General features: G+C 41.5%; 1 protein-coding gene across 5 annotated transcripts in view; it reads left to right on the top strand.

Moving 5' to 3' along the window:
- Positions 1 to 16,555: 16,555 nt before the first annotated feature.
- The window catches only part of LOC116276357 (leptin receptor-like), an 86,158-nt gene continuing 81,668 nt past the window's right edge, over positions 16,556 to 21,045 (top strand). For 2 of the 5 annotated variants that reach the window (XM_031669589.1, XM_031669596.1), the window contains exons 1-3: positions 16,556 to 16,665; positions 16,901 to 17,104; positions 17,432 to 17,476. The gene's annotated coding sequence lies outside the window, so the exon portion shown is untranslated. Of the gene's footprint in view, positions 16,666 to 16,900; positions 17,105 to 17,326; positions 17,477 to 21,045 lie in introns of those variants that run through there. The other 3 variants (XM_031669598.1, XM_031669590.1, XM_031669591.1) reach the window with 3 other exon arrangements.

Consider the following 21,045-nt stretch of genomic DNA (forward strand, 5'->3'; position numbering starts at 1 on the left):
TACATGTGTCCTATTCCTGTTGCTTGACTGTTGACATTTTTCTGATTCCAGGAAATAAAAATTCTCCTTTTTGGCAAAGCTATTATTTTGGGTGGGATTCTGTAAGGTGCAAGTGGTAAAAATGTAGCTACAATTAGCTTAAGTAAAGAGAGGGAATTAAGGAGAGATCCTTAGGTAACTCACAGAATTAAATGAATAGTTGATCAACTGAGCTTTAACAAGGCAGAAGCAGGCACTTTAGAAGGGACTCAGAACCTAGGGCCAAGACTTAGGTGCTGCTGCAGCACACTTCCCTCATGTGGCCTTTGCTACTTTTCTTTCTGGACACTGTGCCCTCTGCAGAGGAATACTTTGATTACCTTATGTGATTCCACCAGTACTTTCTTTTATTTATCCTGTAACCCTCATCTACTCATTGGCATTTTTATGTGCATTGCCACAGAAGGAGATGTTACAGCACACTGTGTTTTGAATCTCAAAAGCACAGACTAGGATTGAATTCAGGCTCTCAAGATTAAGAGAGCTATCCCACGTTAGCAGGAAAAGGAAGGCTAAAAGGGAAAAAAAGACAGTTGAGTTGGTACTGTGTCCGGAATTGGTGGATTCTTGGTCTCGCTGACTTCAAGAATGAAGCTGCAGACCCTCGTGGTGAGTGTTACAGTTCTTAAAGGTGTTGTGTCCAGAGTTTATTCCTTCAGATGTTCAGATGTGTCTGGAGTTGCTTCCTTCTGGTGGGTTCGTGGTCTCACTGACTTCAGGAGTGAAGCTGCAGACCTTCGCGGTGAATGTTACAGTTCATAAAGGTGGCACATATGGGGTTATTCATTCCTCCCAGTGGGTTCGTGGTCTTGCTGGCTTCAGGAGTGAAGCTGCACACTTTTGCGCTGTTACAGCTCATAATGGCAGCGCAGACCCAGAGAATGAGCAGCAGCAAGATTTACTGCAAAGAGCGAACCAACAATGCATGGAAGGGGACCGCAGGGGGTTGCTGCTGCCGGCTTGGGTGGCCTGCTTTTATTCCCTTATTTGGCCCCACCCACATCCTGCCGATTGGTGCATTTTGACAAAGTGCTGATTGGTGCATTTACAAATCTTTGGCTAGACACAGAGTACTGATTGGTGCGTTTACAATCCTTTAGCTGGACACAAAAGTTCTCCAAGTCCCCTACCTGATTAGCTAAACACAGAGTGTTGATTGGTGTGTTTACAAACCTTTAGCTAGACACAGAGCACTGATTGGTGCATTTACAATCCTTTAGCTAGACAGAAAAGTTCTCCAAGTCCCCATCCAACCTAGAAGCCCAGCCAGCTTCACCTCTCAGTACCACTGGGAAAGGGGCTCTGCACCTAGTAGATGATACTATCACTAGGCAACACAGCAGGCATTTGTGTTTATTGTTTTAAATTGAATTTGCTTTATTATGTCAAGTACAGCCAATCTATAATTGAAACAAAAACTTTGAAGTACTCTGTGAAATTCATATCCCAGAACTGAACCCTCTGGGGGAGGAGCAATAGACACTCCCACTGTACCCAACCCTGGGTAACAGAGTGAGACCCTGTCTCACAAAAAACAAAACAAAACAAGACACTTATTTTAGAATTGTTTTAGATCTGAAGAAAAATGGCAAAGATAGTACAGAAAGTTCCCGTGTACTGTACACCCAGTTTCCCCTATTATTAACAATCTTACATTCTTTCTGTCAGATTTCTGACAAATAGTAACATCTGCTTAAATACTTCCAGTGACTGGCAACCCAGTATGTCCTAAAGAGTCCCATTGTCAGATGATTTTAGAGCAGTGTGACTTGAGATGTGGTTCTAGGACCAGCAGCATCTGCACAACCTGGAATCCAGTTAGAAATGAAGAGTCTCAGACCCCAATCCAGACTTGAATCAGAATCTACATTCAACAGGATCTCCAGGTAATTTATGTGCACATCCAAATTTGAAAAGTATTGCTCTAGTGTTCATATATATGTACACACACACACACACGCACATATATATATATTTTTCCCAAAAAATGGCAACCAAGGTCTTGCAATCACATTGCCCCATTCATTAATTCATCTGTGTATTCACAAAACATTTCTTAAGAGCATATATGCTAAGCACTGATTTAACTTGAAACTTTTTAAAAAGTAAGATCTTATTCCTACCCTAAAAAATTTCACATTCCAATTCTGCCATGTAAGAGGTAGTTGAATGAACAGGATAATTTTTGTTCAGAAAAGACAGGACTGAGTTTGAAGAGCTGTGCCTGAGATACTAGCAAATGTGGGAAAATGCCACCATCTGTAGAAAACTATCACAACAGCTGAGACAATCACAGAGTAGAAAGAGCTACTCATCTTTATTCCAGATAGAGCTAGGGGTGGAGAGAAAAGCCCTCTGCAACTCGGGTTAGTGTATTAGTCTGCTCTCTCATTGCCGTAAAGAAATACCTGAGACTAGGTAATTTATAGAGAAAAGAGGTTAAATTGGTTCATGGTTCTGCAGACTGTACAGGAAGCATAGTGACTTCTGCTTCTGGGGAGGCCTCGGGAAGTTTCTAATCATGGCAGAAGGCAAATGAGGAGCAATCTGTTTCACATGGTGGGAGCAGGAACAAGAGAGAGAAGGGGGAGATGCTACACACTTTTAAACCAGTAGGTGTTGTGAAAACTCACTCATTACACCAAGGACAGCAAAGTGCCATGAGAGATTTGCCCCCATGACCCAAACACCTCCCACACACTACCACAAGAACAGCACCAAGGGGATGGTGCTAAACCATTCAGTAGAAACTGCCCCCATGATCCAATCACTTCCCTCCAGGCCCAACCTCCAACATTGGGGATTACAACTGGACATGAGATTTGGGCGGAGACACAAATCTAAACCCTATCAGGTAGCATGGGGCAGTATGTAGGAATAGCCGTTGTGATGAAGGTCCTCAGATCTGAAGCAGCTTCCTGGAGTTCCAACTTGCCTCAGCACGGTGTAGGAGCAGTAGACTAATTCCTGAACCTGGCATAGTCATGTTGCTGGGCCTTCACCAAGGTGCCCAGAGCCCAGAGTGGTGCTGGAGAACACTTTTCAATGCACTTCAGCAGGGCACTGGGGGCCAGGAAGGAGAGTCATTGATCCTGAAGTGACCTTTGGCATGGATCCATGTGCATCAACCCTTGAAAAACAGACAGGATAAGGAGGGAGATGCCAAATTCAACAAATGACCAAATATCAGAATCTTTGCTTATTCTGGCCCTGCCTTCCTTCTGTCCCATGTCCCTTGCTTAAAATTAGATGTGAACTGAAGGAAAAGAAGTAGGAGCCTGAATTCATTAAGGTTGAGTTTCTATCATCTAGTAAAACAGGATATCATTGAAGAAATTAAGTTCAGTTGCATGAAAAAAATTAAGCCACACTTTCTGATCATTTGCTTATGCGACCTGAAATTTAAATTTTGTCTTCTACTTCAGACTGTGTTCTTATATGTGGCAGAGAACCTGGCTCCTAGCAGCTGCAGCTTGCAACTGCATATATTCGCCATCTGGAAGGAAAAAGCTCTTCACCTCCTTGACTCTTACAGCATGCTGCCCTCATCCAAGCTCCTCTTTGAAAAGCTTCAGAGAACAATCTTGACTGGCTTTTCTCTAATCGTGTTCTCACCCTATTTACCAATTACAGAGTTAGGAATGTGGGATACTATGATGGGTCCAGCTTGGAGCACTTGCAGTGTGGCCTCTGAAGCCAGCATGCTGTAACTGGTAGCTCCGCCTAGATCCATGTGCTTGGTGTCAGGAAAGGAACAGTTTCTCCGCCAAAAGGGAATAAATACTTTGATCAGAGGTAGGGGAGGCGGGGAGTAGTCTGGTAAGAACACTGAATTGCATTATCTACCTTGTGTGCCTATACTTATAAAGGTTTCCTTTATGTCACATTGATATGATAAAAGCAAGAAACTAAAATTATGAACAAGATACTGACTAGGTATTTTATGACTCATTAGTTCAGAATTAGAACCTGGGCTCTGGAAAGAAAATAACACAGCCATTTCATTATAAATTTGTAAACTTTGCAGCAGTTTAACCATGAGAGTTGGCATATAGGTCAGGGAATAGGCCTGGTGGGTTTTGCTCTCAAATCCCATTATACTCCTGCAGAGAATAAAGTGCTCTGTGCTTTGTGAAAATTGGTTTGTAGTATGTGTGTACCAATTATCAGGATTGTCAGAAATGTTGGACACTTCCTTTGAGGTTCATAGGGACTTAAATCTGAAATGCTTCTCCACAAAAACTTTACTTAGCTGCATAATTCTGAAATAGTTTTATTCTGGCCAACTGCTTATTTATAACAGCCTTTTCAGGTAATATTCTAGGAGTTATTTCCCAAGATTTATTCTCTTTACTTTATTTCTCATGATATTCTTTCAGGTACAAGGAAATAATAATTGATTTGGCTTATGTATACAATTTGGAGAATTTTGTAGTTTTTCTTACACTGTGTTGCTCATTTATGAGAAATAAGCAAATAGATAAAAAAATACGGATACTGCATGAAGTACTGAAAAAATGTAAAAAATTTCCATGGGGAAGTCATATTTTAGTCCATGTTCTGTTGTTAATTTTAATCTCGGGGTTAAGTAATTTTTGCTCTTGGTATGAAATTATTAACAATCCAATTGACTTGCCTTTCAACTCTAAACAGCTTCTTGATCACGGTGTAAATAGCTGCTATGAATTTCACTGCTGTTACGTAGCTTTTCAGACAGTCAAGGAAATATGATTCTGCCATATTCATGCCAGCAGATTTCAAAGGGCAAGGAAAGGTGTTTCAACAGATTAGGAGTCTAAATGAGTTACAGGTTGAGCAACTGGCCGGTGAAGAGCCACCAACAGTAACCGGGCAGCCCCAGGCCTGCAGGAGAATCTGAAAGGTTCTAGTTCCCAGGAAGAGCTTCCAAAGAACACATGGTCTTACATAGATATTTTCAAATAACTCTTTTCCTCCCAATTATTTTAGCAAACATATGATTGTTGTAGATAAATTAGAAAAGTAAATATAAACAGGAAAATAAATGTATCCATTATCCCATAATCTGAAGATAGTCTTTGATAACATTTTGGTGTATAGCTCATCATTTTTTCTTATGCATATATGTTTTAAAATCCATTGAGATTATGCTGAACATATAATTCCTATAATGCATGTTCTATGGTAATTTAGAATAAAAATCCCTTTGGTATGTGAATTTAAAACAATATTATAGGCATATAATCATTGTGAAGTATCTATTCTTTAATCACTTTTTTGTTCTTTTTAGTTATACAAATGGAAAACAGTAAAATTTGCCTTTTACACTTGAGTCCAATATACATTATTTGAGCAATTTGTACATCTAAGATACTGTCATAAATACTTTAGGAAATAATGAAACAAACAACTTTAATAAGACATAACATTTGCCCTCAGGGCATTTATATAGGGATATGCATAAGCAGTCGTTAGATGAATCAGATAATGTTTCATGATAAAATGGAAACCAAATAAATTTATAAATGATCATAGACCATAGATAGCTTAGTCCCAATTTGGGAGATTACAAGGAATATTTTGTTGGATCTTGACATATTGGCTAGGATCTCAGCCAGCAGATAATGGTGGTGGGTGATGGTTGAGGGAGGGATGTTGTGGAATGAAGGAATAACATTCAGGATGACATAGCATGAACAAAATCAGAAAGTGAAAATAAATGCAAAGATGCTTTTAAGTAAATGTGAGTTCTTTCCTGAAGTGGAAGAAAACACTGGTAAATTAAGCTGACAATATACTGAGAAAGAATTTCAGTGCCAGACTTAGTTTAAACTTTATCCTGTAGGCGGTGCAGAGACACAGATGCTGTTGAGCAAGTCCGTAAAATGGTCAAGGCTTTACCTTAAGAATATTTTATGAAACCTTAAATTCCTAGAAGGAATGACAAAGCCATTTTTTTGTGTGTAGGTAAGTGTTCATATAATTGTTCTCTAAACATCTCATATTTATTTTTTAATATAAATTATAGATACAGTTTCATTTTTACTTTTGTACCCCAAGAATACCTTCTTAGAACTTCTTAGAAAAACATAAGGATAGCTTGAAGTATTTTAATGTCTAAGCCTTCTTGTTATTAGTATTTGTTTTTCTCAATTTGTGGCTTGACAATAGAGTGTTTATTTGTTCTGTATGTATTTGTTCCTCTTGTCTTTCTTTCATAAAATGCCCCTTTCATTCAAAAAGCATTTATGGAGCAACTATATTAGTAAAATATAGTATTGTATAATGAGCACTATAAAAACTGTGTGTCTTGGAGAATTTGGGTTAAATTATCTGGCTGGGCCTGGAGATAGCACTTTAGTAAGAGATATTTTGAATATCATGAAATTTAAAGAAAAAATTGCTAGCACTTAAGATAGTCAACTTCGTTAGTTGATATTAATTATCCTGTTAATTAAGGATTTTGAAACTCAGATTTTCCTTATTTGTTCTTCAATTTCCTTTCTAAAATTTTAAAGTACTTTTCTTTTATTGCTTATTAACTATTTGGTTTAACTTTAAATTGCTAAAACTTTTTGAGGAATGAAATGTATTCTATGGGTACCATTTGCATTTAATGTGTAAAATTGATTTTAGGCTTTCGTTAAGTCAACTTTTATACTCGAGGTTTAAAACTTTCCATTTCTGGGCCGGGCGCGGTGGCTCAAGCCTGTAATCCCAGCACTTTGGGAGGCCGAGACGGGCGGATCACGAGGTCAGGAGATCGAGACCATCCTGGCTAACACAGTGAAACCCCGTCTCCACTAAAAATACAAAAAACTTAGCCGGGCGAGGTGGCAGGCGCCTGTAGTCCCAGCTACTCGGGAGGCTGAGGCAGGAGAACGGCGTTGAACCCGGGAGGCGGAGCTTGCAGTGAGCTGAGATCCGGCCACTGCACTCCAGCCTGGGTGACAGAGCGAGACTCCGTCTCAAAAAAAAAAACAAAAACAAAAAACAAAAAACAAAAAAACAAAACTTTCCATTTCTGGCCGGGTGCAGTGGCTCACACCGGTAATCCCAGCACTTTGAGAGGCTGAGGTGGGCGGATCACGAGGTCAGAAGATTGAGACCATCCTGGCTAACATGGTGAAACCCGGTCTCTACTAAAAATACAAAAAAATTAGCGAGGCATGGTGGCACACACCTGTAATCCCACCTACCTGGGAGGCTGAGGCAGGAGAATCACTTGAACCCAGGAGGTGGAGGTTGCAGTGAGCCGAGATCGCGCCACTGCACTCAAGCCTGGGCGAAAGAGTGAGACTCCGTCTCAAAAAAAAAAAAAACAAAAAACCACTTTCCATTGCTAAATGTGTTTCCAGCTCAGGCAGAGATACTGGTTGCCATTTACTCAAATAAGCAGGCCTACTAATTATCTGCAAATGTCATGTCAAGTGACCCCCAAAATTAAATATCTTTATGTAAAAGGTTTTCTCTTCTAATGTTTACTTTGGTCTCAGAATCCATTATTTAATTAAACAGCTATATTGTTTATCCAGCTAATGCAACTCAGTACGTAAGAAGGCATTTACTTAAATCTAAGCATATACTTGAATTTTTATTACTATTAATTGTATTGGTGAATTCTTTTGTACCATACCATAACACCTTTCAAGTTTGCAAATACAGCTCTTTTGCTGTTAGCTGTAAGTGCCTCTGTACCCATTTCATAAAGACTCATCACCTGTTCTGAGACCTTGATTTTGCCACCCCATCACCCTTTTCCCTTCCAAAGACAAGGGCAAATCAGAGCAATTGTAGCAACACAAAATCGCAAAAGAAAGACAAAGCTTCATGGTTCTCTTTAGACCATACTAACCGAGTAGTCTCAAATCTCTCTCATGAAATTTTAATGTTTTGAGTAATCTCCCACGGTTTTTAGATGGTAATAGTAAATGTCCTTTTACCTCTACCAGTTTGTTCCAGACTTCTTTGATATTACAAATGGGATACAGTGTATAAAGCTGGTCAAAGTCAAGAAAACTTTGGTAAATACTCCTGTAACTATAGATACTAGTGGTTCCTGCAGGGCACTGGTACTCCAGACCTGAAAGATTTATACACAATCAATCTGAAAGTCAGGGCAGAGCAAATGCACCATAAGCTGTGAAGCTACTTAGTGGTTCTTTGCTTAACTGAGCTGGTGAAAGTCAGGGCATGTGTATATATGTTTAAGTGATAATCTGCATCAGCTAGTTTTCCTGCTTCAGATTTGCCAGTTCACCCTGACCATCTTGAAAATAAGTTGTCTCTGATCTCTGTCTGTATGTTACTTCTCTCCCCTTACCAATGGAGAACACATGTGGGCAAAGTAAGTAAAGCAATCACCACCTTTGGAGGGAAAAATTGGTCCTGTTCTATGGAGGGTGAATCAACTCTATTGTGGATAGTCAGTAACATTTTTACTCTCTAACTCATCATTTACACCCCAAATCTTTTTATATAAATGCTCTGAAGTTGTAGCTTCGAATAATAGTCTTTGATGTGTCTTAATCACCATCATTCCAGTCTAACTCGTCTCCCATCCAATCCCATCCTATGACATCCCTGATGAACATAATTTAGCCTGTATTTAAAAATATCTATTATGAAGAGTGTAAAGGTAAACTGAGGCTGGAGCCAAACCGGGAACGAAGACACAAGGCAAACGGCAGTGAGAATAGCCTTTATTAGGGCTTGCGGGCGAGGTTCCTCAGTCCAAAGGTGCAGGCCGAGGAAGTCGCACTGAGGGAGGAGGGTAGGGTCTTCTTACAGCCTGAGAGGTAGGGAAGCTGGTTGTGCAAACAGGGCCTGGGGAGTCTTGAAACTACTAGGGCAGGAGTTGAGTAAGGGTCACGAGGAAGGGGTCTTTGGAAACTGTTAACCGAAACTGCTGTTTACAAACTTGTGGAATGCAGGTGAGCTGCAGGTCATGCGGGAGTGTGGTTGCCCAGCTGGAACTCTGACGCATGTAAGTCTGCGGGTGTGTACAAGGGTGAAGGGAGTCTTTAACAAAAGGCCTGCTATGCCGGGTAATGCCGCCATGTTGGGTCTAGATTCCTGCCTAACAAAGAGTGCATTGTCTTACCAGAAAGCCCATTCCACTTCCAATAGTTGTGAGAATTAGAAAGTTATTCCTCAGATTTCGTTTAAACCTGGCTCCCTATTCATTCCACGCACTGACATTAGTTCAGTTTACAGGAGCTACATAGAATAGTCTACCACATTTTCCTCATTACCATCTTTCCAATATGTGAAGTGAACCATAATTCTTGCCTTCCTCCTAAATGTAGTTTTCTCCAATTTCATTTGGTGTGCCTATTAAAATGCAGAATCCTGTTTCCTCACCTGCAGAGGTTTTTGTTGATTGGGTTTCTGGTAGGCCTAGGATTTCTGTCTGTTTTGCAGTGTGATCTGTTTACATCTGAGTAGTTTTATCAGCCTGTTTCTTGTCTGTGGAATTTTGGAGGTCCAATGGCTTTGTTTTGTCTCATACTTTATCCTTTAAATTTCAAGGTGGCAGTATTTCCACTGGTAAAAAATTCTCCAGAATCTTGTAGTTTTCCTGTGTGTATTAGAGAAATTCACCGCAGAAGAAAAGAAGCTTGTTTATAGATTTTTTCCTAGATAATCTTGTCTCTATCTTGGGGGTCCAAGAAGGCCGAGGGGATCCATGGGTCACCTGTTTCATCTCTTTAAAGAGTCTTTTGTGTGACTGAATACTGATTTTTATCTTTCTGAGGTAATAGCAAAAGTGTTACCAGCCACACTTTTGGCTTTTTCTCTACAACACACTTTTCTGGCAATGAATCCTTAATTTCTGCTGAGAACATTTTAAGTCATCAAGTCCTGGCAACTTTTGGTTTCACTGTTCTTTCCCTAATTTTTATCTTTCCTTTTACATCTTACTATAAGCAGCGAGAAACCAAAATGTGCCTTCAACACTGCTTGAAAATCTCCTCAGCTATATGCCCAGTTTCATTGTTTACAAATTCTGCTTTCCACATAACTGCAGGACACAATTCTGCCAAGCTTTCTATCACTATATAACAAGTATCACCCTTCCTCCAGTTTCCAATAACACGTTTCTCATTTCCATCTGAGTCCTCAGTAGCAGCCATCTCTCTCTCTCTCTTTCTTTCTTTCTCTCTCTCTCTCTTCCTTCCTTCCTTCTCTCTCTCTCCTTTCTTCCCTCCTCTCTCTCTCTCTTCCCTCCCTCCCCCCTTCCTTCCTTCCTTCCTTCCTTCCTTCTTTCCTTCCGGGTCTCACTTTTTCACCCAGGCTGGAGTGCAGTGGTGTGATCTCAGTCTACTGCAACCTCCACCTCCCAGGTTCAAGCAATTCTCCCACCTCAGTCTCTCAAGTATCTGGGACTACAGGTGCACACCACCACACCCTGCTAAGTTTTGTATTTTCAGTAGAGACAGGGTTTTGCCATGTTCCCAGGCTGGTCTCAAACTCCTGGGTTCAAGTGATCTGCCCGCCTAGGTTTCCTAAAGTGCTGGGATCACAGGTGTGAGCCACTGCGTCTGGTCTCCAGCAGCCACTTTCATGTCCGTATTTCTACCAATAGCCTGTTAATAATGACTTAGGTATTCTCCAGGGCAATATATATTTTCTCTACCTTGCTTCTCACTTCCTTCTGAAGAAGCAGAGTTGTTAACATCCATATTTCTACTAAAAGTCTGTTTAAGATAGCCTTCTATCTTTCTATCTAAGCAGACTTTTAGTAGAAATACAGATTCTAACAACTCTACTTCCTCAGAAGGAAGTGAGAAGGTCTTGATCTGTTGCCCAGGCTGGAGTATAGTGGTGTGATCACAGCTCACTGCTGTTAACCGAAACTGTTAAACCGAAACTGCTATTTACAAACTTGTGGAATGCAGGTGAGCTGCAGGTCATGCGGGAGTGTGGTTGCCCAGCTGGAACTCTGACGCATGTAAGTCTGCGGGTGTGTACAAGGGTGAAGGGAGTCTTTAACAAAAGGCCTGCTATGCCGGGTAACGGAATTAAAGACACACACACACTGCAGCCTTGACTTCTGAATTTGAGCAATCCTCCCACCTCAGCCTCCCAAATAGCTAAGATTACAGGTCTGCCCCACCAAGCTTGGCTAATTTACAAATTTTTTTTTTTTTTTTTTTTTTTGTTTTTTTTGATTTTGGGTTTTTCTTTTTTGCCCAGGCTGGAGTGCAGTGGCGTGATCTTGGCTCACTGCAACCTCCACCTCCTGGGTTCACACCATTCTCCTGCCTCAGCCTCCTGAGTAGCTGGGACTACAGGGGCCCGCCACCACACCCAGCTAATTTTGTTTTTGTATTCTTAGTAGAGACGGGGTTTCACCATGTTAGCCAGAATGGTCTCAATCTCTTGACCTCGTGATCTGCCTGCCTCGGCCTCCCAAAGTGCTGAGATTACAGGCATGAGCCACAGTGTCCAGCCAAAAAAATGTTTTTTAAATATAGGGTCTTGCTATGATGTCCAGGCTGGTCTTGAACTCCTGGCCTTAAGTGATGCTCCTGCCTTGGACTCCCAAGGTGTTGGGATTACAGGAGTGAGCCACCATGCCTGGACTTAACCAGTTTTCCCAGAGAATACCCACCAATAGTGCCTGTAGCTGTAGCATTTACCCCAAGATAACTTTGCCAAGTAATATGCTTTTATTATTATTTTCGCATCCCTCCAGTATATTGACTTCAGAAACAAAAGACATCATTCTATTTTTCACATTCTGTTTTTAGTAGTGGTATTTCCATTTACAAAATACAGTCATTCTCAATCCCTGAAAATGTCAAATCCTAGAAAATGTAGCAGTCCTATGGATGATGTTAACATTATTATTGAAGAGTTGTTTGCCAAGACCACCAGCTTGGTCGGGAGACCCTAATCCAGCAGCGCTAGAGGAATTAAAGACACACACACAGAAATATCGCATGTGGAGTGGGAAAGTGGGGGTCTCACAGCCTTCAGAGCTGAGAGCCTCGAACAGAGATTTACCCACATATTTATTAACTGTAAGCCAGTGATAAGCGTTGTTTCTATAGATTACAAATTAACTAAAAGTATTTCTTATGGGAAATAAAGGGATGGGCTGAAGTAAAGGGATGGGTTGGGCTAGTTATCTGCAGCATGAATATGTCCTTAAGGTACAGATCACTCATGCTATTGTTTGTGGTTTAAGAACCACCTTTAAGCGGTTTTCGGTTCTGGGTGGGCCCAGTGTTCCTTGCCCTCATTCCGGTAACCCACAACCTTCAGCGTGGGCGTCATGGCCATCACAAACATGTCACAGTGCTGCAGAGATTTTGCTTATGGCCAGTTTTGGGGCCAATTTATGGCCAGATTTGGGGGCCTGTTCCCAATAGTTGTTGGCTGAAGGTTCATTTGATTAACCTGATTTTTCCATAATAGATGATTCTGATGATTCAGATGATTCTGGTGTTAGCTTTGTTTAGAAATAACTCCAAGAACAGTTTTTATATTTTATTTTCACATTGAAAATCAGTCAGATTTGCTTCAGCCTCAAAGAATGTGTCTAATGTAAAATTAAATGAGTGCTGGCAGTGAGCTGCACTTTTTTGTCCTAAATGGAAAAAGGGTTAAGGCCTTTTGTCTGATTGTAAACCCTTAAAACAGCCATCTGACTGAAAGGCTTGACAGAACCAGGCCCACCATGATTATCTAGGATAATCTGTTTTATGTATAGTCAACTGATGATGGACTTTAATGACATCTGGCAACTCCTGGATTAGTGTTTGATTATGTAATTGGGGACTGCAGCCTAGCCATATTGATACATCAAAAAGACTGTCACAGTGTCTTCTATCACTTATTCCATTAACCAAAGCTGCCACCTCACATAACACAATAATTTATTTTTACTTGGTCATTTAGGTTTTAAAGGGATTTATTCTCAGAGATATGTTAGGAACCAAAATAGAAATAGTTCTATATCATTGGCTCATTGAACACAATAGTTCTTGAATTAGCGGTTGCAACTTACAAGTTGTAAATTGTTTTTCCATGAGGAGGTAAAAGTTTCATGTACATTAAATATAAATTTCTTTTGGCTGGAAATGGCATTGGTACTATTTAAATAGTCTATTGCTGGCTGGGCACGGTGGCTCACACCTGTAATCCTAGCATTTTGGGAGGCTGAGGCGGGCAGATCAATTGACATCAGGAGTTTGAGACCAGCGTGGTCAACACTGTGAAACCCCGTCTCTACGAAAAATACAAAAATTACGTGGGTGTGGTGGTGGGTGCCTGTAATTCCAGCTACTCGGGAGGCTTTTATATGCAGTTTTGAATGCAAATTTTTAAGATTTGTGTGGTAATTAGACATATAATCATAGTTACAATTATTATTTTATTCTGAAAAACTTTCCAAAAGACATTTAGGGTATCATGGCCAAGTTAAGTCACTGTTTTATTTAAAACTACAGTCAGTTCAACCACAAGCTTTTCTGAGTGTCTACTGTAGTGGACATATGTGGTTTTGTTTGTCAACTTCCCCATCAGTAAAAGCACCCTAATTTTATTTTGGGGTTCCACTTTCTCCCTGCATTCAGTAATTTGGTTAGGTTGAAACTCACCCTCCTCGTATCCCCCATTTTCCAGGTCAGGTGACATACTTGGGCAGTCATCATATTCCAACTCACTGGCCACACGACTGGTGCAGGGATGGACCTGTAAGCCACGTAAGTCAATGAATGAGACCCGGTTTGGTAGTTATTAAGGTATAGGTTGATTGCTTAACATTGTAAGAGTGGAAGAATAGGAAGGAAAGTCAAAGAGAAAAGAGTTAAGCTGGGAAGAAAAGGGAGTCATTCAAATCATTATTTGTAAAGAGTTTCAAGAAGTGGCGTATCAACATTCTCAACTTAATAGTTGAGCAATGTTTATGTTTTTGAAACTAACAACTAAAATACTTGGATAAAATATTTCTCCTGATTTAAGTAACTATAATTTCAGTCATGATTCATTGTTCCCAGCAGGATCTGTATCTGTGTAAATGAGCGTAGTATTGATTTTTTTTCAAAAGAGAGGATAGGTGATCTCATTAATTTCTTTTTCACATCAAAGCTTTCCTTTTAGGGTGTTTTTTTTTTTTTTTTCCCTTCTCTCAAGAGAATACTGAATGAGTCAGGGTGTTAATCTGCTTTGCTCTAGCAAATTCTATCTTCTTATTGTAGAGATGTTTTTCACTGTAGTAATAATTTGCTCAGCTGCTTGGTATTTACTCATGTATTCATTCACAGTTCTTTATCAGGCTTCAGGTATGTACCCAATATTGTGCCAGATGAAATGAGATTCAAAGGTGTCTCCTAGACTAGAATGTAAATTCTATAAGGACCCTCTCACTCGGAGCACAGTATTGGCACATTATCAAAAATCTATAGAGATGCATTTAGGATGCATTTCTGTAACAACGGTCACTTATGAGGTGCCATGCTTGCCCTTCAAGGATTGCCTGCAACTCAAACACAAGTTGAGGGTTTGAGCCTTTGTACTTGCTTCCTACAGGACAGTTATTCTTCAAAATGCCCAGGTTTAATGATATTTATTTTTATTTTTTATTATTTATTTACTTTTTTGAGACGGAGTCTCACTGTCACCAAGGCTGGAGTGCAGTGGTGCGATCTCGGTTCACTGCAACCTCTGCCTCCCGGATTCAACTGATTCTCCTGCCTCAACCCTCCAAGTAGTTGAGATTACAGGTGTGCACCACCACACCCAGCTAATTTTTGTATTTTTAATGGAGATGGGGTTTCACCGTGTTGGTCAGGGTGGTCGTGAACTCCTGGGCTCAAGTGGTCTGCCCGCTTCAGTCTCCCAAAGTGCTAGGATTACAGGCCTGAGCCACCATGCCCAGCGATACTTATTTTTAGTAGTTCACAATGAAATAATTAATTATATTTAGTGCCAATACAATTTCAAATAATGATGCTGGAATGACACCCAATACCACAGTAGACAATGATTTTGATCTCTATTAGTTTACTAGTTATAGTGGGTTAAATGGTGACTTCCCACCAAAAATGTCCACATTCTAATTCCTGTAACCTGTGAACATGACCTTATTTGGAAAAAGGGTCTTTGCAGATGTAACTAAGTTAAGAATCTTGAGATGAGACCATCCTGAATTATCTGGTTGGTCCCTAAATCCAATGACAAATGTCCTTTACCAGAGAAAGAAGAGAAGAAGGCACAGACACAGAGGAGAAGGCATGTGAAGATGAAGGCAGAGACTGGAGTTATGTGGTCACAAGCCAAGGAATTCCTGAAGCCACCAGAGGCAAGGAAGGATTTTCCCCTAGAGCCTTGGGAGCCAGTACAGACCTGCTGAAACCTTGATTTTGGAATTTTAGTCTCCAAAGCAATGAGAGAATACATCTCTGTCTGAGTGTCAAGTTTGTGGTAATTTGTTACAGCAGACCTAGGAAACTAATGTGTTAGTTAGTACTGATTATTTAATTAAAGACTCTTTTTGTATTGTTTTGTTTCCTAAATAATCTGGAGAAACCTACCTCAATTCTTGTCTCCATCCAATAGAGACACCTGTCTGTTTGTTGAGGTTTGGGGGATATCCAAGGGTTAGTGTTTCTGCGTTATTTTTTGCCTACCACAGATAGTGGTGAAAGCCCATTTAGTACACAAATATGACATTTCTGAATAAAGTGACTTCAACAACTGGTCTGGAGATCCAAGTGCTGTTCAAAAAAGTGACATTGGTCCTGAGATGCGATTCCTAAGAAGGAGAAGTTCCGTTTGCGAAGTTACAGCAAGGTTCCTTCCATAACGCACAGCAGCTGGGCCAGGGAGCCGGGAGACCTTGCTTCTGGCCTACCCATCTGTGGGCTACTTCCCGTAACTCACTTTCCCTGTGTGCCTTGAATGCTTCCTCCTATGAGGCCATTAGTCAAATTAAGTAGAGGCCTTTAAAAATTAGCCATCCATCCAATCTAGAGAATGTCCACTACGTTTCATTCTTTCTCCCTTACTCTGTTGGTTTCCTTCATATCACCCAGTCCTGATAATAATTGTATGAATACGTGCTTATGTGTCTGTCCTTCCACCCCTAACTCTAAGTTCAAGGAACACTATAACTGCACCTAGCATATTGTCTGGCACATAGTACCTCCTCAATAAAGATGTATTTAATACATAGACAAATAATGAATGAACATTTTGAGTGGAGGGCCGGAAAATGTTTATTTACTTTGGAGTTGGAATCAGACTGTCCAAGGATACTTTCAAAAATAAATTGCTACGTCAAACATTTAATTTCAGGATTGAAAGAGTGGTGGACATATAGCTCAATCCCCTCCAAACACCCCCACCCACCAGATGCGCAAATGCCCTCTTCAGCCTTCCTCACAAGCATGACGAAGATGCTGGTGGAAGCATCCCTGGTATCAGGAAACTCATGACCTCACTTGTTTTGATCTTTTCCATTGAGCTTTCTTTTCCCACTCCTCCCACTTATTGCAACCTTAATTGTAGCATTTTACACACCTGCTGCTGCAGAGTTCTGGAAGTCTGGGGTTGGGAGGATCAGGGGAAACCCACTGCCTATCTCAAGCCTGCAGCCACCGACGCAGGGAACTCGCGGCGCCGCGTGCTTGCTAGGTTCGCCTGGGCTCTCGGCCTCTCTGCGGGCAGGGGGTCCTCCCTCCCCAGCTCCGGGTCTCTCCTCCCGCGGGCCCGAGGCCACCCGCAGCGGCATTCCCCGCCGTTGCCCCCGGCCACCTGCGCGGCCTCCCTGACAGCTCGAGTCGGCTCCTCCCGCTCAGGGGCGGCTGTGGAGGGCGCGGGGCTCGCGCGGGCGGCCACCCGACTCTTCCCTCCCTTCTCCCCACCCTAGCCCGCTCCTGCTCAGCCCCACCTCCCCACGCACTCGGCTGCCCTCCTCTCTCCTGAGACTTGTCCCGCACCTTGGGCGAGGAGTTCGGAGCGGCCCCATCGCAGAGCCCACAGCCGGCCGAGCCCGCGCGACGCAGGTGCCCGAGCCCCGGCGCCGCCGCCATCTCTGCCTTCGGTCGAGTTGGACCCCCGGATCCGGATCGAGGTGGGACCCGCTTCCCTCTCCGGCACCTTCTATTGCCACCTCTTCCCGCTCCGCGTAGCTCGAGAATGGGGCTTTGGGACGCGCGTGGCAGACGCGGAGCTCCGCGGGCCGCTTAGGGACCAGGAGTCCGGGGCAGCTTAGCGGGACCACCAAAGGGGTCAGCGTCCGGCGGGCTGCGGGGGTGGGGTGGGTGCGGCGCCGGGCGACTCTCGGCTCCCGCGGGGCGAGGAAGATCTGGGCGCAAGGCTGAGAGCAACCGGCCGCGCCTGGCGCGAACCTGCCCAGGACCACCGAGAGAGCATGCCACCCCGCCAACTTCTTTTCCAGGGTTCCTGCCTACTTTGGAAACTGAAGGGACTGCCACCTAAAACAGTAAGCCCTGGGGCCCTGAAGAGGATTTACTGGTTCGAATGACAAGAGAAAAAATAATTGTGCTGTAGGGATGGTTTAGACCTAAGCTTTTGTTTCCCACCTCCCCCCATTCCCTGCAAGCAAATTAAACAGCAGCAGCAGCATCAGCAGCAAAACCCCAAATCCAATCCCAACCAAACCACTTACTGAAAGGGATTTGTAGTGGTGAGAAAGAGACCCAACTAAGGAATCATTTGGAAACCCCAGGTGCGGTGCCATTTAAAAACTGGCTATTTCTGGTGTTATTTCTAGGACTTGTGTTTGCAGACAGATTAGAATTCTGGGCTCTTGTCAGCCTAATGGAGTTCTTTATACTGAAGGGTTGCCTCGGGTGTCCTCTGTTAACATTTATTTCTGTAAGTATTAAAGTATATTGAAACAAATACCCTTTCACGGCTCTGGACTTGGAATCCGAAAATCTGAGTTTTGGTATGATTTCCTGTTTACTATTTATGACACTGTGGTTAGTTTAACCTCAGTGGGCCTCAGTTTCCTCATTTTTTCAAGTTAGAGGGTTGGATTAAGATAATTTCTGAGGGCCTTTTGAGAATATCTAAGGTATGCCCTAGAATAAAAAAGTAAAATTCCTTAACTCTTTAATTTGTTACAAACATTGCTAGTTTCATAATTTCATGAAATAAAAACAATCTGTGTTAATCTTGGCATTAGTTTATATGCATTTATGACTTAGGCTTTTAGGATTTTCCAACCAAAAGGTGCAGAGAAAAACATTTATAAAGAGCTCAGAAACATATAGATTTATATGAATATTTACACCTCTCATATTACCTTAAGTAATCTTTAAGCTAGTATTTGCAACACTGCAACAAAAGTACATGGCTTTAGCATAGCACGTTTTCTCTTTAAGTATTGTCCATCTGGAGGAAATAAAAATGTATTTGGAGGAAAACAAACATTGCCCCTTTCCTATCAATTATTGTTCTTGAACAGTGCTCGCTACTTTTTAGCATAAAGTTGTGGGCAGAATGTTAAAAAATTGGTTTCAGGTCACTTCTGAGCCGCTCTGAAATTAAGCACAATAGCAGAGATGCCAATTTTAGTAATGCAGTTAGTTGCCTTGGAATGAATCCCAGAAAATAGCAGAGATTAACTAAACAGATAAACCAGAAATTAGGAATGGACACACACACACACAAGTTGTACAGTGAGTATGTACTGTGAAGGGTTGGTGTACTTTGTACTTTTCTTTTTGATTAAAAGAAAATGTCGGGTTGTTTTAGCAGACAGAGAATGTTAGAGTAGCTTTTGTTGCTACTTCTAATGTTTTATCAGCAATGTTTTCAAGATTATTTGAAACTTAGTTATCACTAGTAAGGACAGGTTTAAGAATATTTCTGCCTCTTTTCCGTGGCTTGGATTCAAAATAACAAAACAATCTTTTCTCACCCACACGTGCTTTGTGTGCAATTTGGGAGAGTGAAATGGATTTGAAGTACTCTTTTATGAGCACATTTTGACTTATTTTCAGTGCCTTTTTGCCTTTGGGCTGGAAATGTCATAAGTTATTCAGGCATTTATCTTCCCTCATATTCTCTGGCGAAGTAGGGATAGTCATCTCCGTTGAAACAGATGCTCAGAGATTTAAGTAAATTGCTTGTCGAGTGAACAGGGAATCGTAGAACTCAAACATACCCTGGTTGCTAGTCATTTGGAAAACAACTGAAACTGGATGGATCCAACAGCTCACGGCCCACAGCTTGGGAGTGTCGTCAGGGTTGGCAGAGGCTCTGTTCCTCCTTTGTGATGTGGGGACTTACTCTCTCACCAATTTACTGAGAAAAAAGTAATCTCTTCACACTTAGATCACTACTATAGGACCAAATGGTGTGTATTTGTGAAGTGCAATATTTCCGGGAGGTCTTGGAAATAAATACTAAAAGTATCCAGGAAAAAAAAAAAAAAAAAAAAAGAACTCTGTCGGCAGATATTGTACTGCATTTTTCGTACTGAAAGCCAAACACACCCACTTAAAGAGTATGTCCTGTGGAGTTAAAAATGAATAAAAAGGCTTATAGTCTGCTCTAATTCTTAATACTTTGTGTGATTTACAAATTCCAGTTTTAATTAAATTAGAAAGTTGCAAATGTTCACCTACTGACCAGACTCAGTACATACAACCTTTTGGAGTTGCTATTCACATACGATCTGCTTATAGTTTGGAATATTCCTTCTCAAACATGTTTTTTGTTTTTTGGTAGAGATGGGGTCTTGCTGTGTTGCCCAGGCTGATTGAATACTTTCTGTGACTTAATAGTGATATTACCTGTTATCGTCACACATAATCTTATTAATATTTAAAACATTTTAAACTACAAATCTTACATAACTATAAATAAAATATTTAAAAAATTTGAACTGTAACGAATATAGGGAGAAACATATAAAACAAATTTAATGGTTGACAGATAATGTGATAAATCATTATAACAGGTAATTAGTTTTTTATTTTTATTTTTTATTTTTTGAGATGGAGTTTCACTCTTGTTGCCCAGGCTGGAGTGCCATGGCGCCATCTCAGCTCACCACAACCTCTGCCTCCTGGGTTCAAGCAATTCTCCTGCCTCAGTCTTCTGAGTAGCTGAGATTACAGGCATGCGCCACCACGCCCCGGCTAATTTTATATTTTTAATAGAGACTCGGTTTCTCCATGTTGGTCAGGCTGGTCTCAAACTCCCAACCTCAGGTGATTCACCTGCCTCGGCCTCCCAAAGTGCTGGGATTACAGGTGTGAGCCACTGCGCCCGGCCATATGACAGGTAATTATAAGGCAAATTTCTCACTACTCACCACCCCCAAAAAAAGAACATTGCAAACATCCCAAAACTTCTTGTTTGTTCCTTCTTCATCACAAATCTAATTTACCCTTTTTTAAAGTTATTTATTTATTTATTTATTTAGAGATGGAGTCTCGCTCTGTTCGCCCAGATTGGAGTGCAGTGGCACGATCCCAGCTCACTGCAACCTCTGCCTCCTGGGTTCAAGCGATCTCCTGCCTCAGCCTCCCAAGTAGCTGGTATTACAGGTGTGTGCCACCACACCCGGCTATGGGTTTTTTTTTTTTTTTTTGTATTTTTAGTAGAGATGGGGTTTCTCCGTGTTAGCCAGGATGGTCTCAATCTCCTGACTTCATGGTCCGCCTGCCTTGGCCTCTCAAAGTGCTGGGATTACAGGTGTAAGCCACCATGCCTGGCCCAAAAAAAGTTTTATATGATTATAGTAGGCATTCATTCATAGATTATTTTGCTTAGCATGTTTGTGAGATTAAGGGATTTCTTCTCTTTCCTTTAAAACAACATTTTTTGAAAGAGTTGTCTCGGTCTGGCATGGTGGCTCATGCCTGTAATCCTAGCACTTTCAGAGGCTGAGTCGGGTGGATCACAAGGTCAGGAGTTCAAGACCAGCCTAGCCAAGATGGTGAAATCCCGTCTCTACTAAAAATACAAAAAAATTTTACGGGCCTGGTGGCAGGCACCTGTAATACCAGCTACTCAGGAGGCTGAGGCATAGAA

The sequence above is a fragment of the Papio anubis genome, chromosome 1 (assembly GCF_008728515.1).
Source record: "Papio anubis isolate 15944 chromosome 1, Panubis1.0, whole genome shotgun sequence".
NCBI lineage: Eukaryota > Metazoa > Chordata > Mammalia > Primates > Cercopithecidae > Papio > Papio anubis.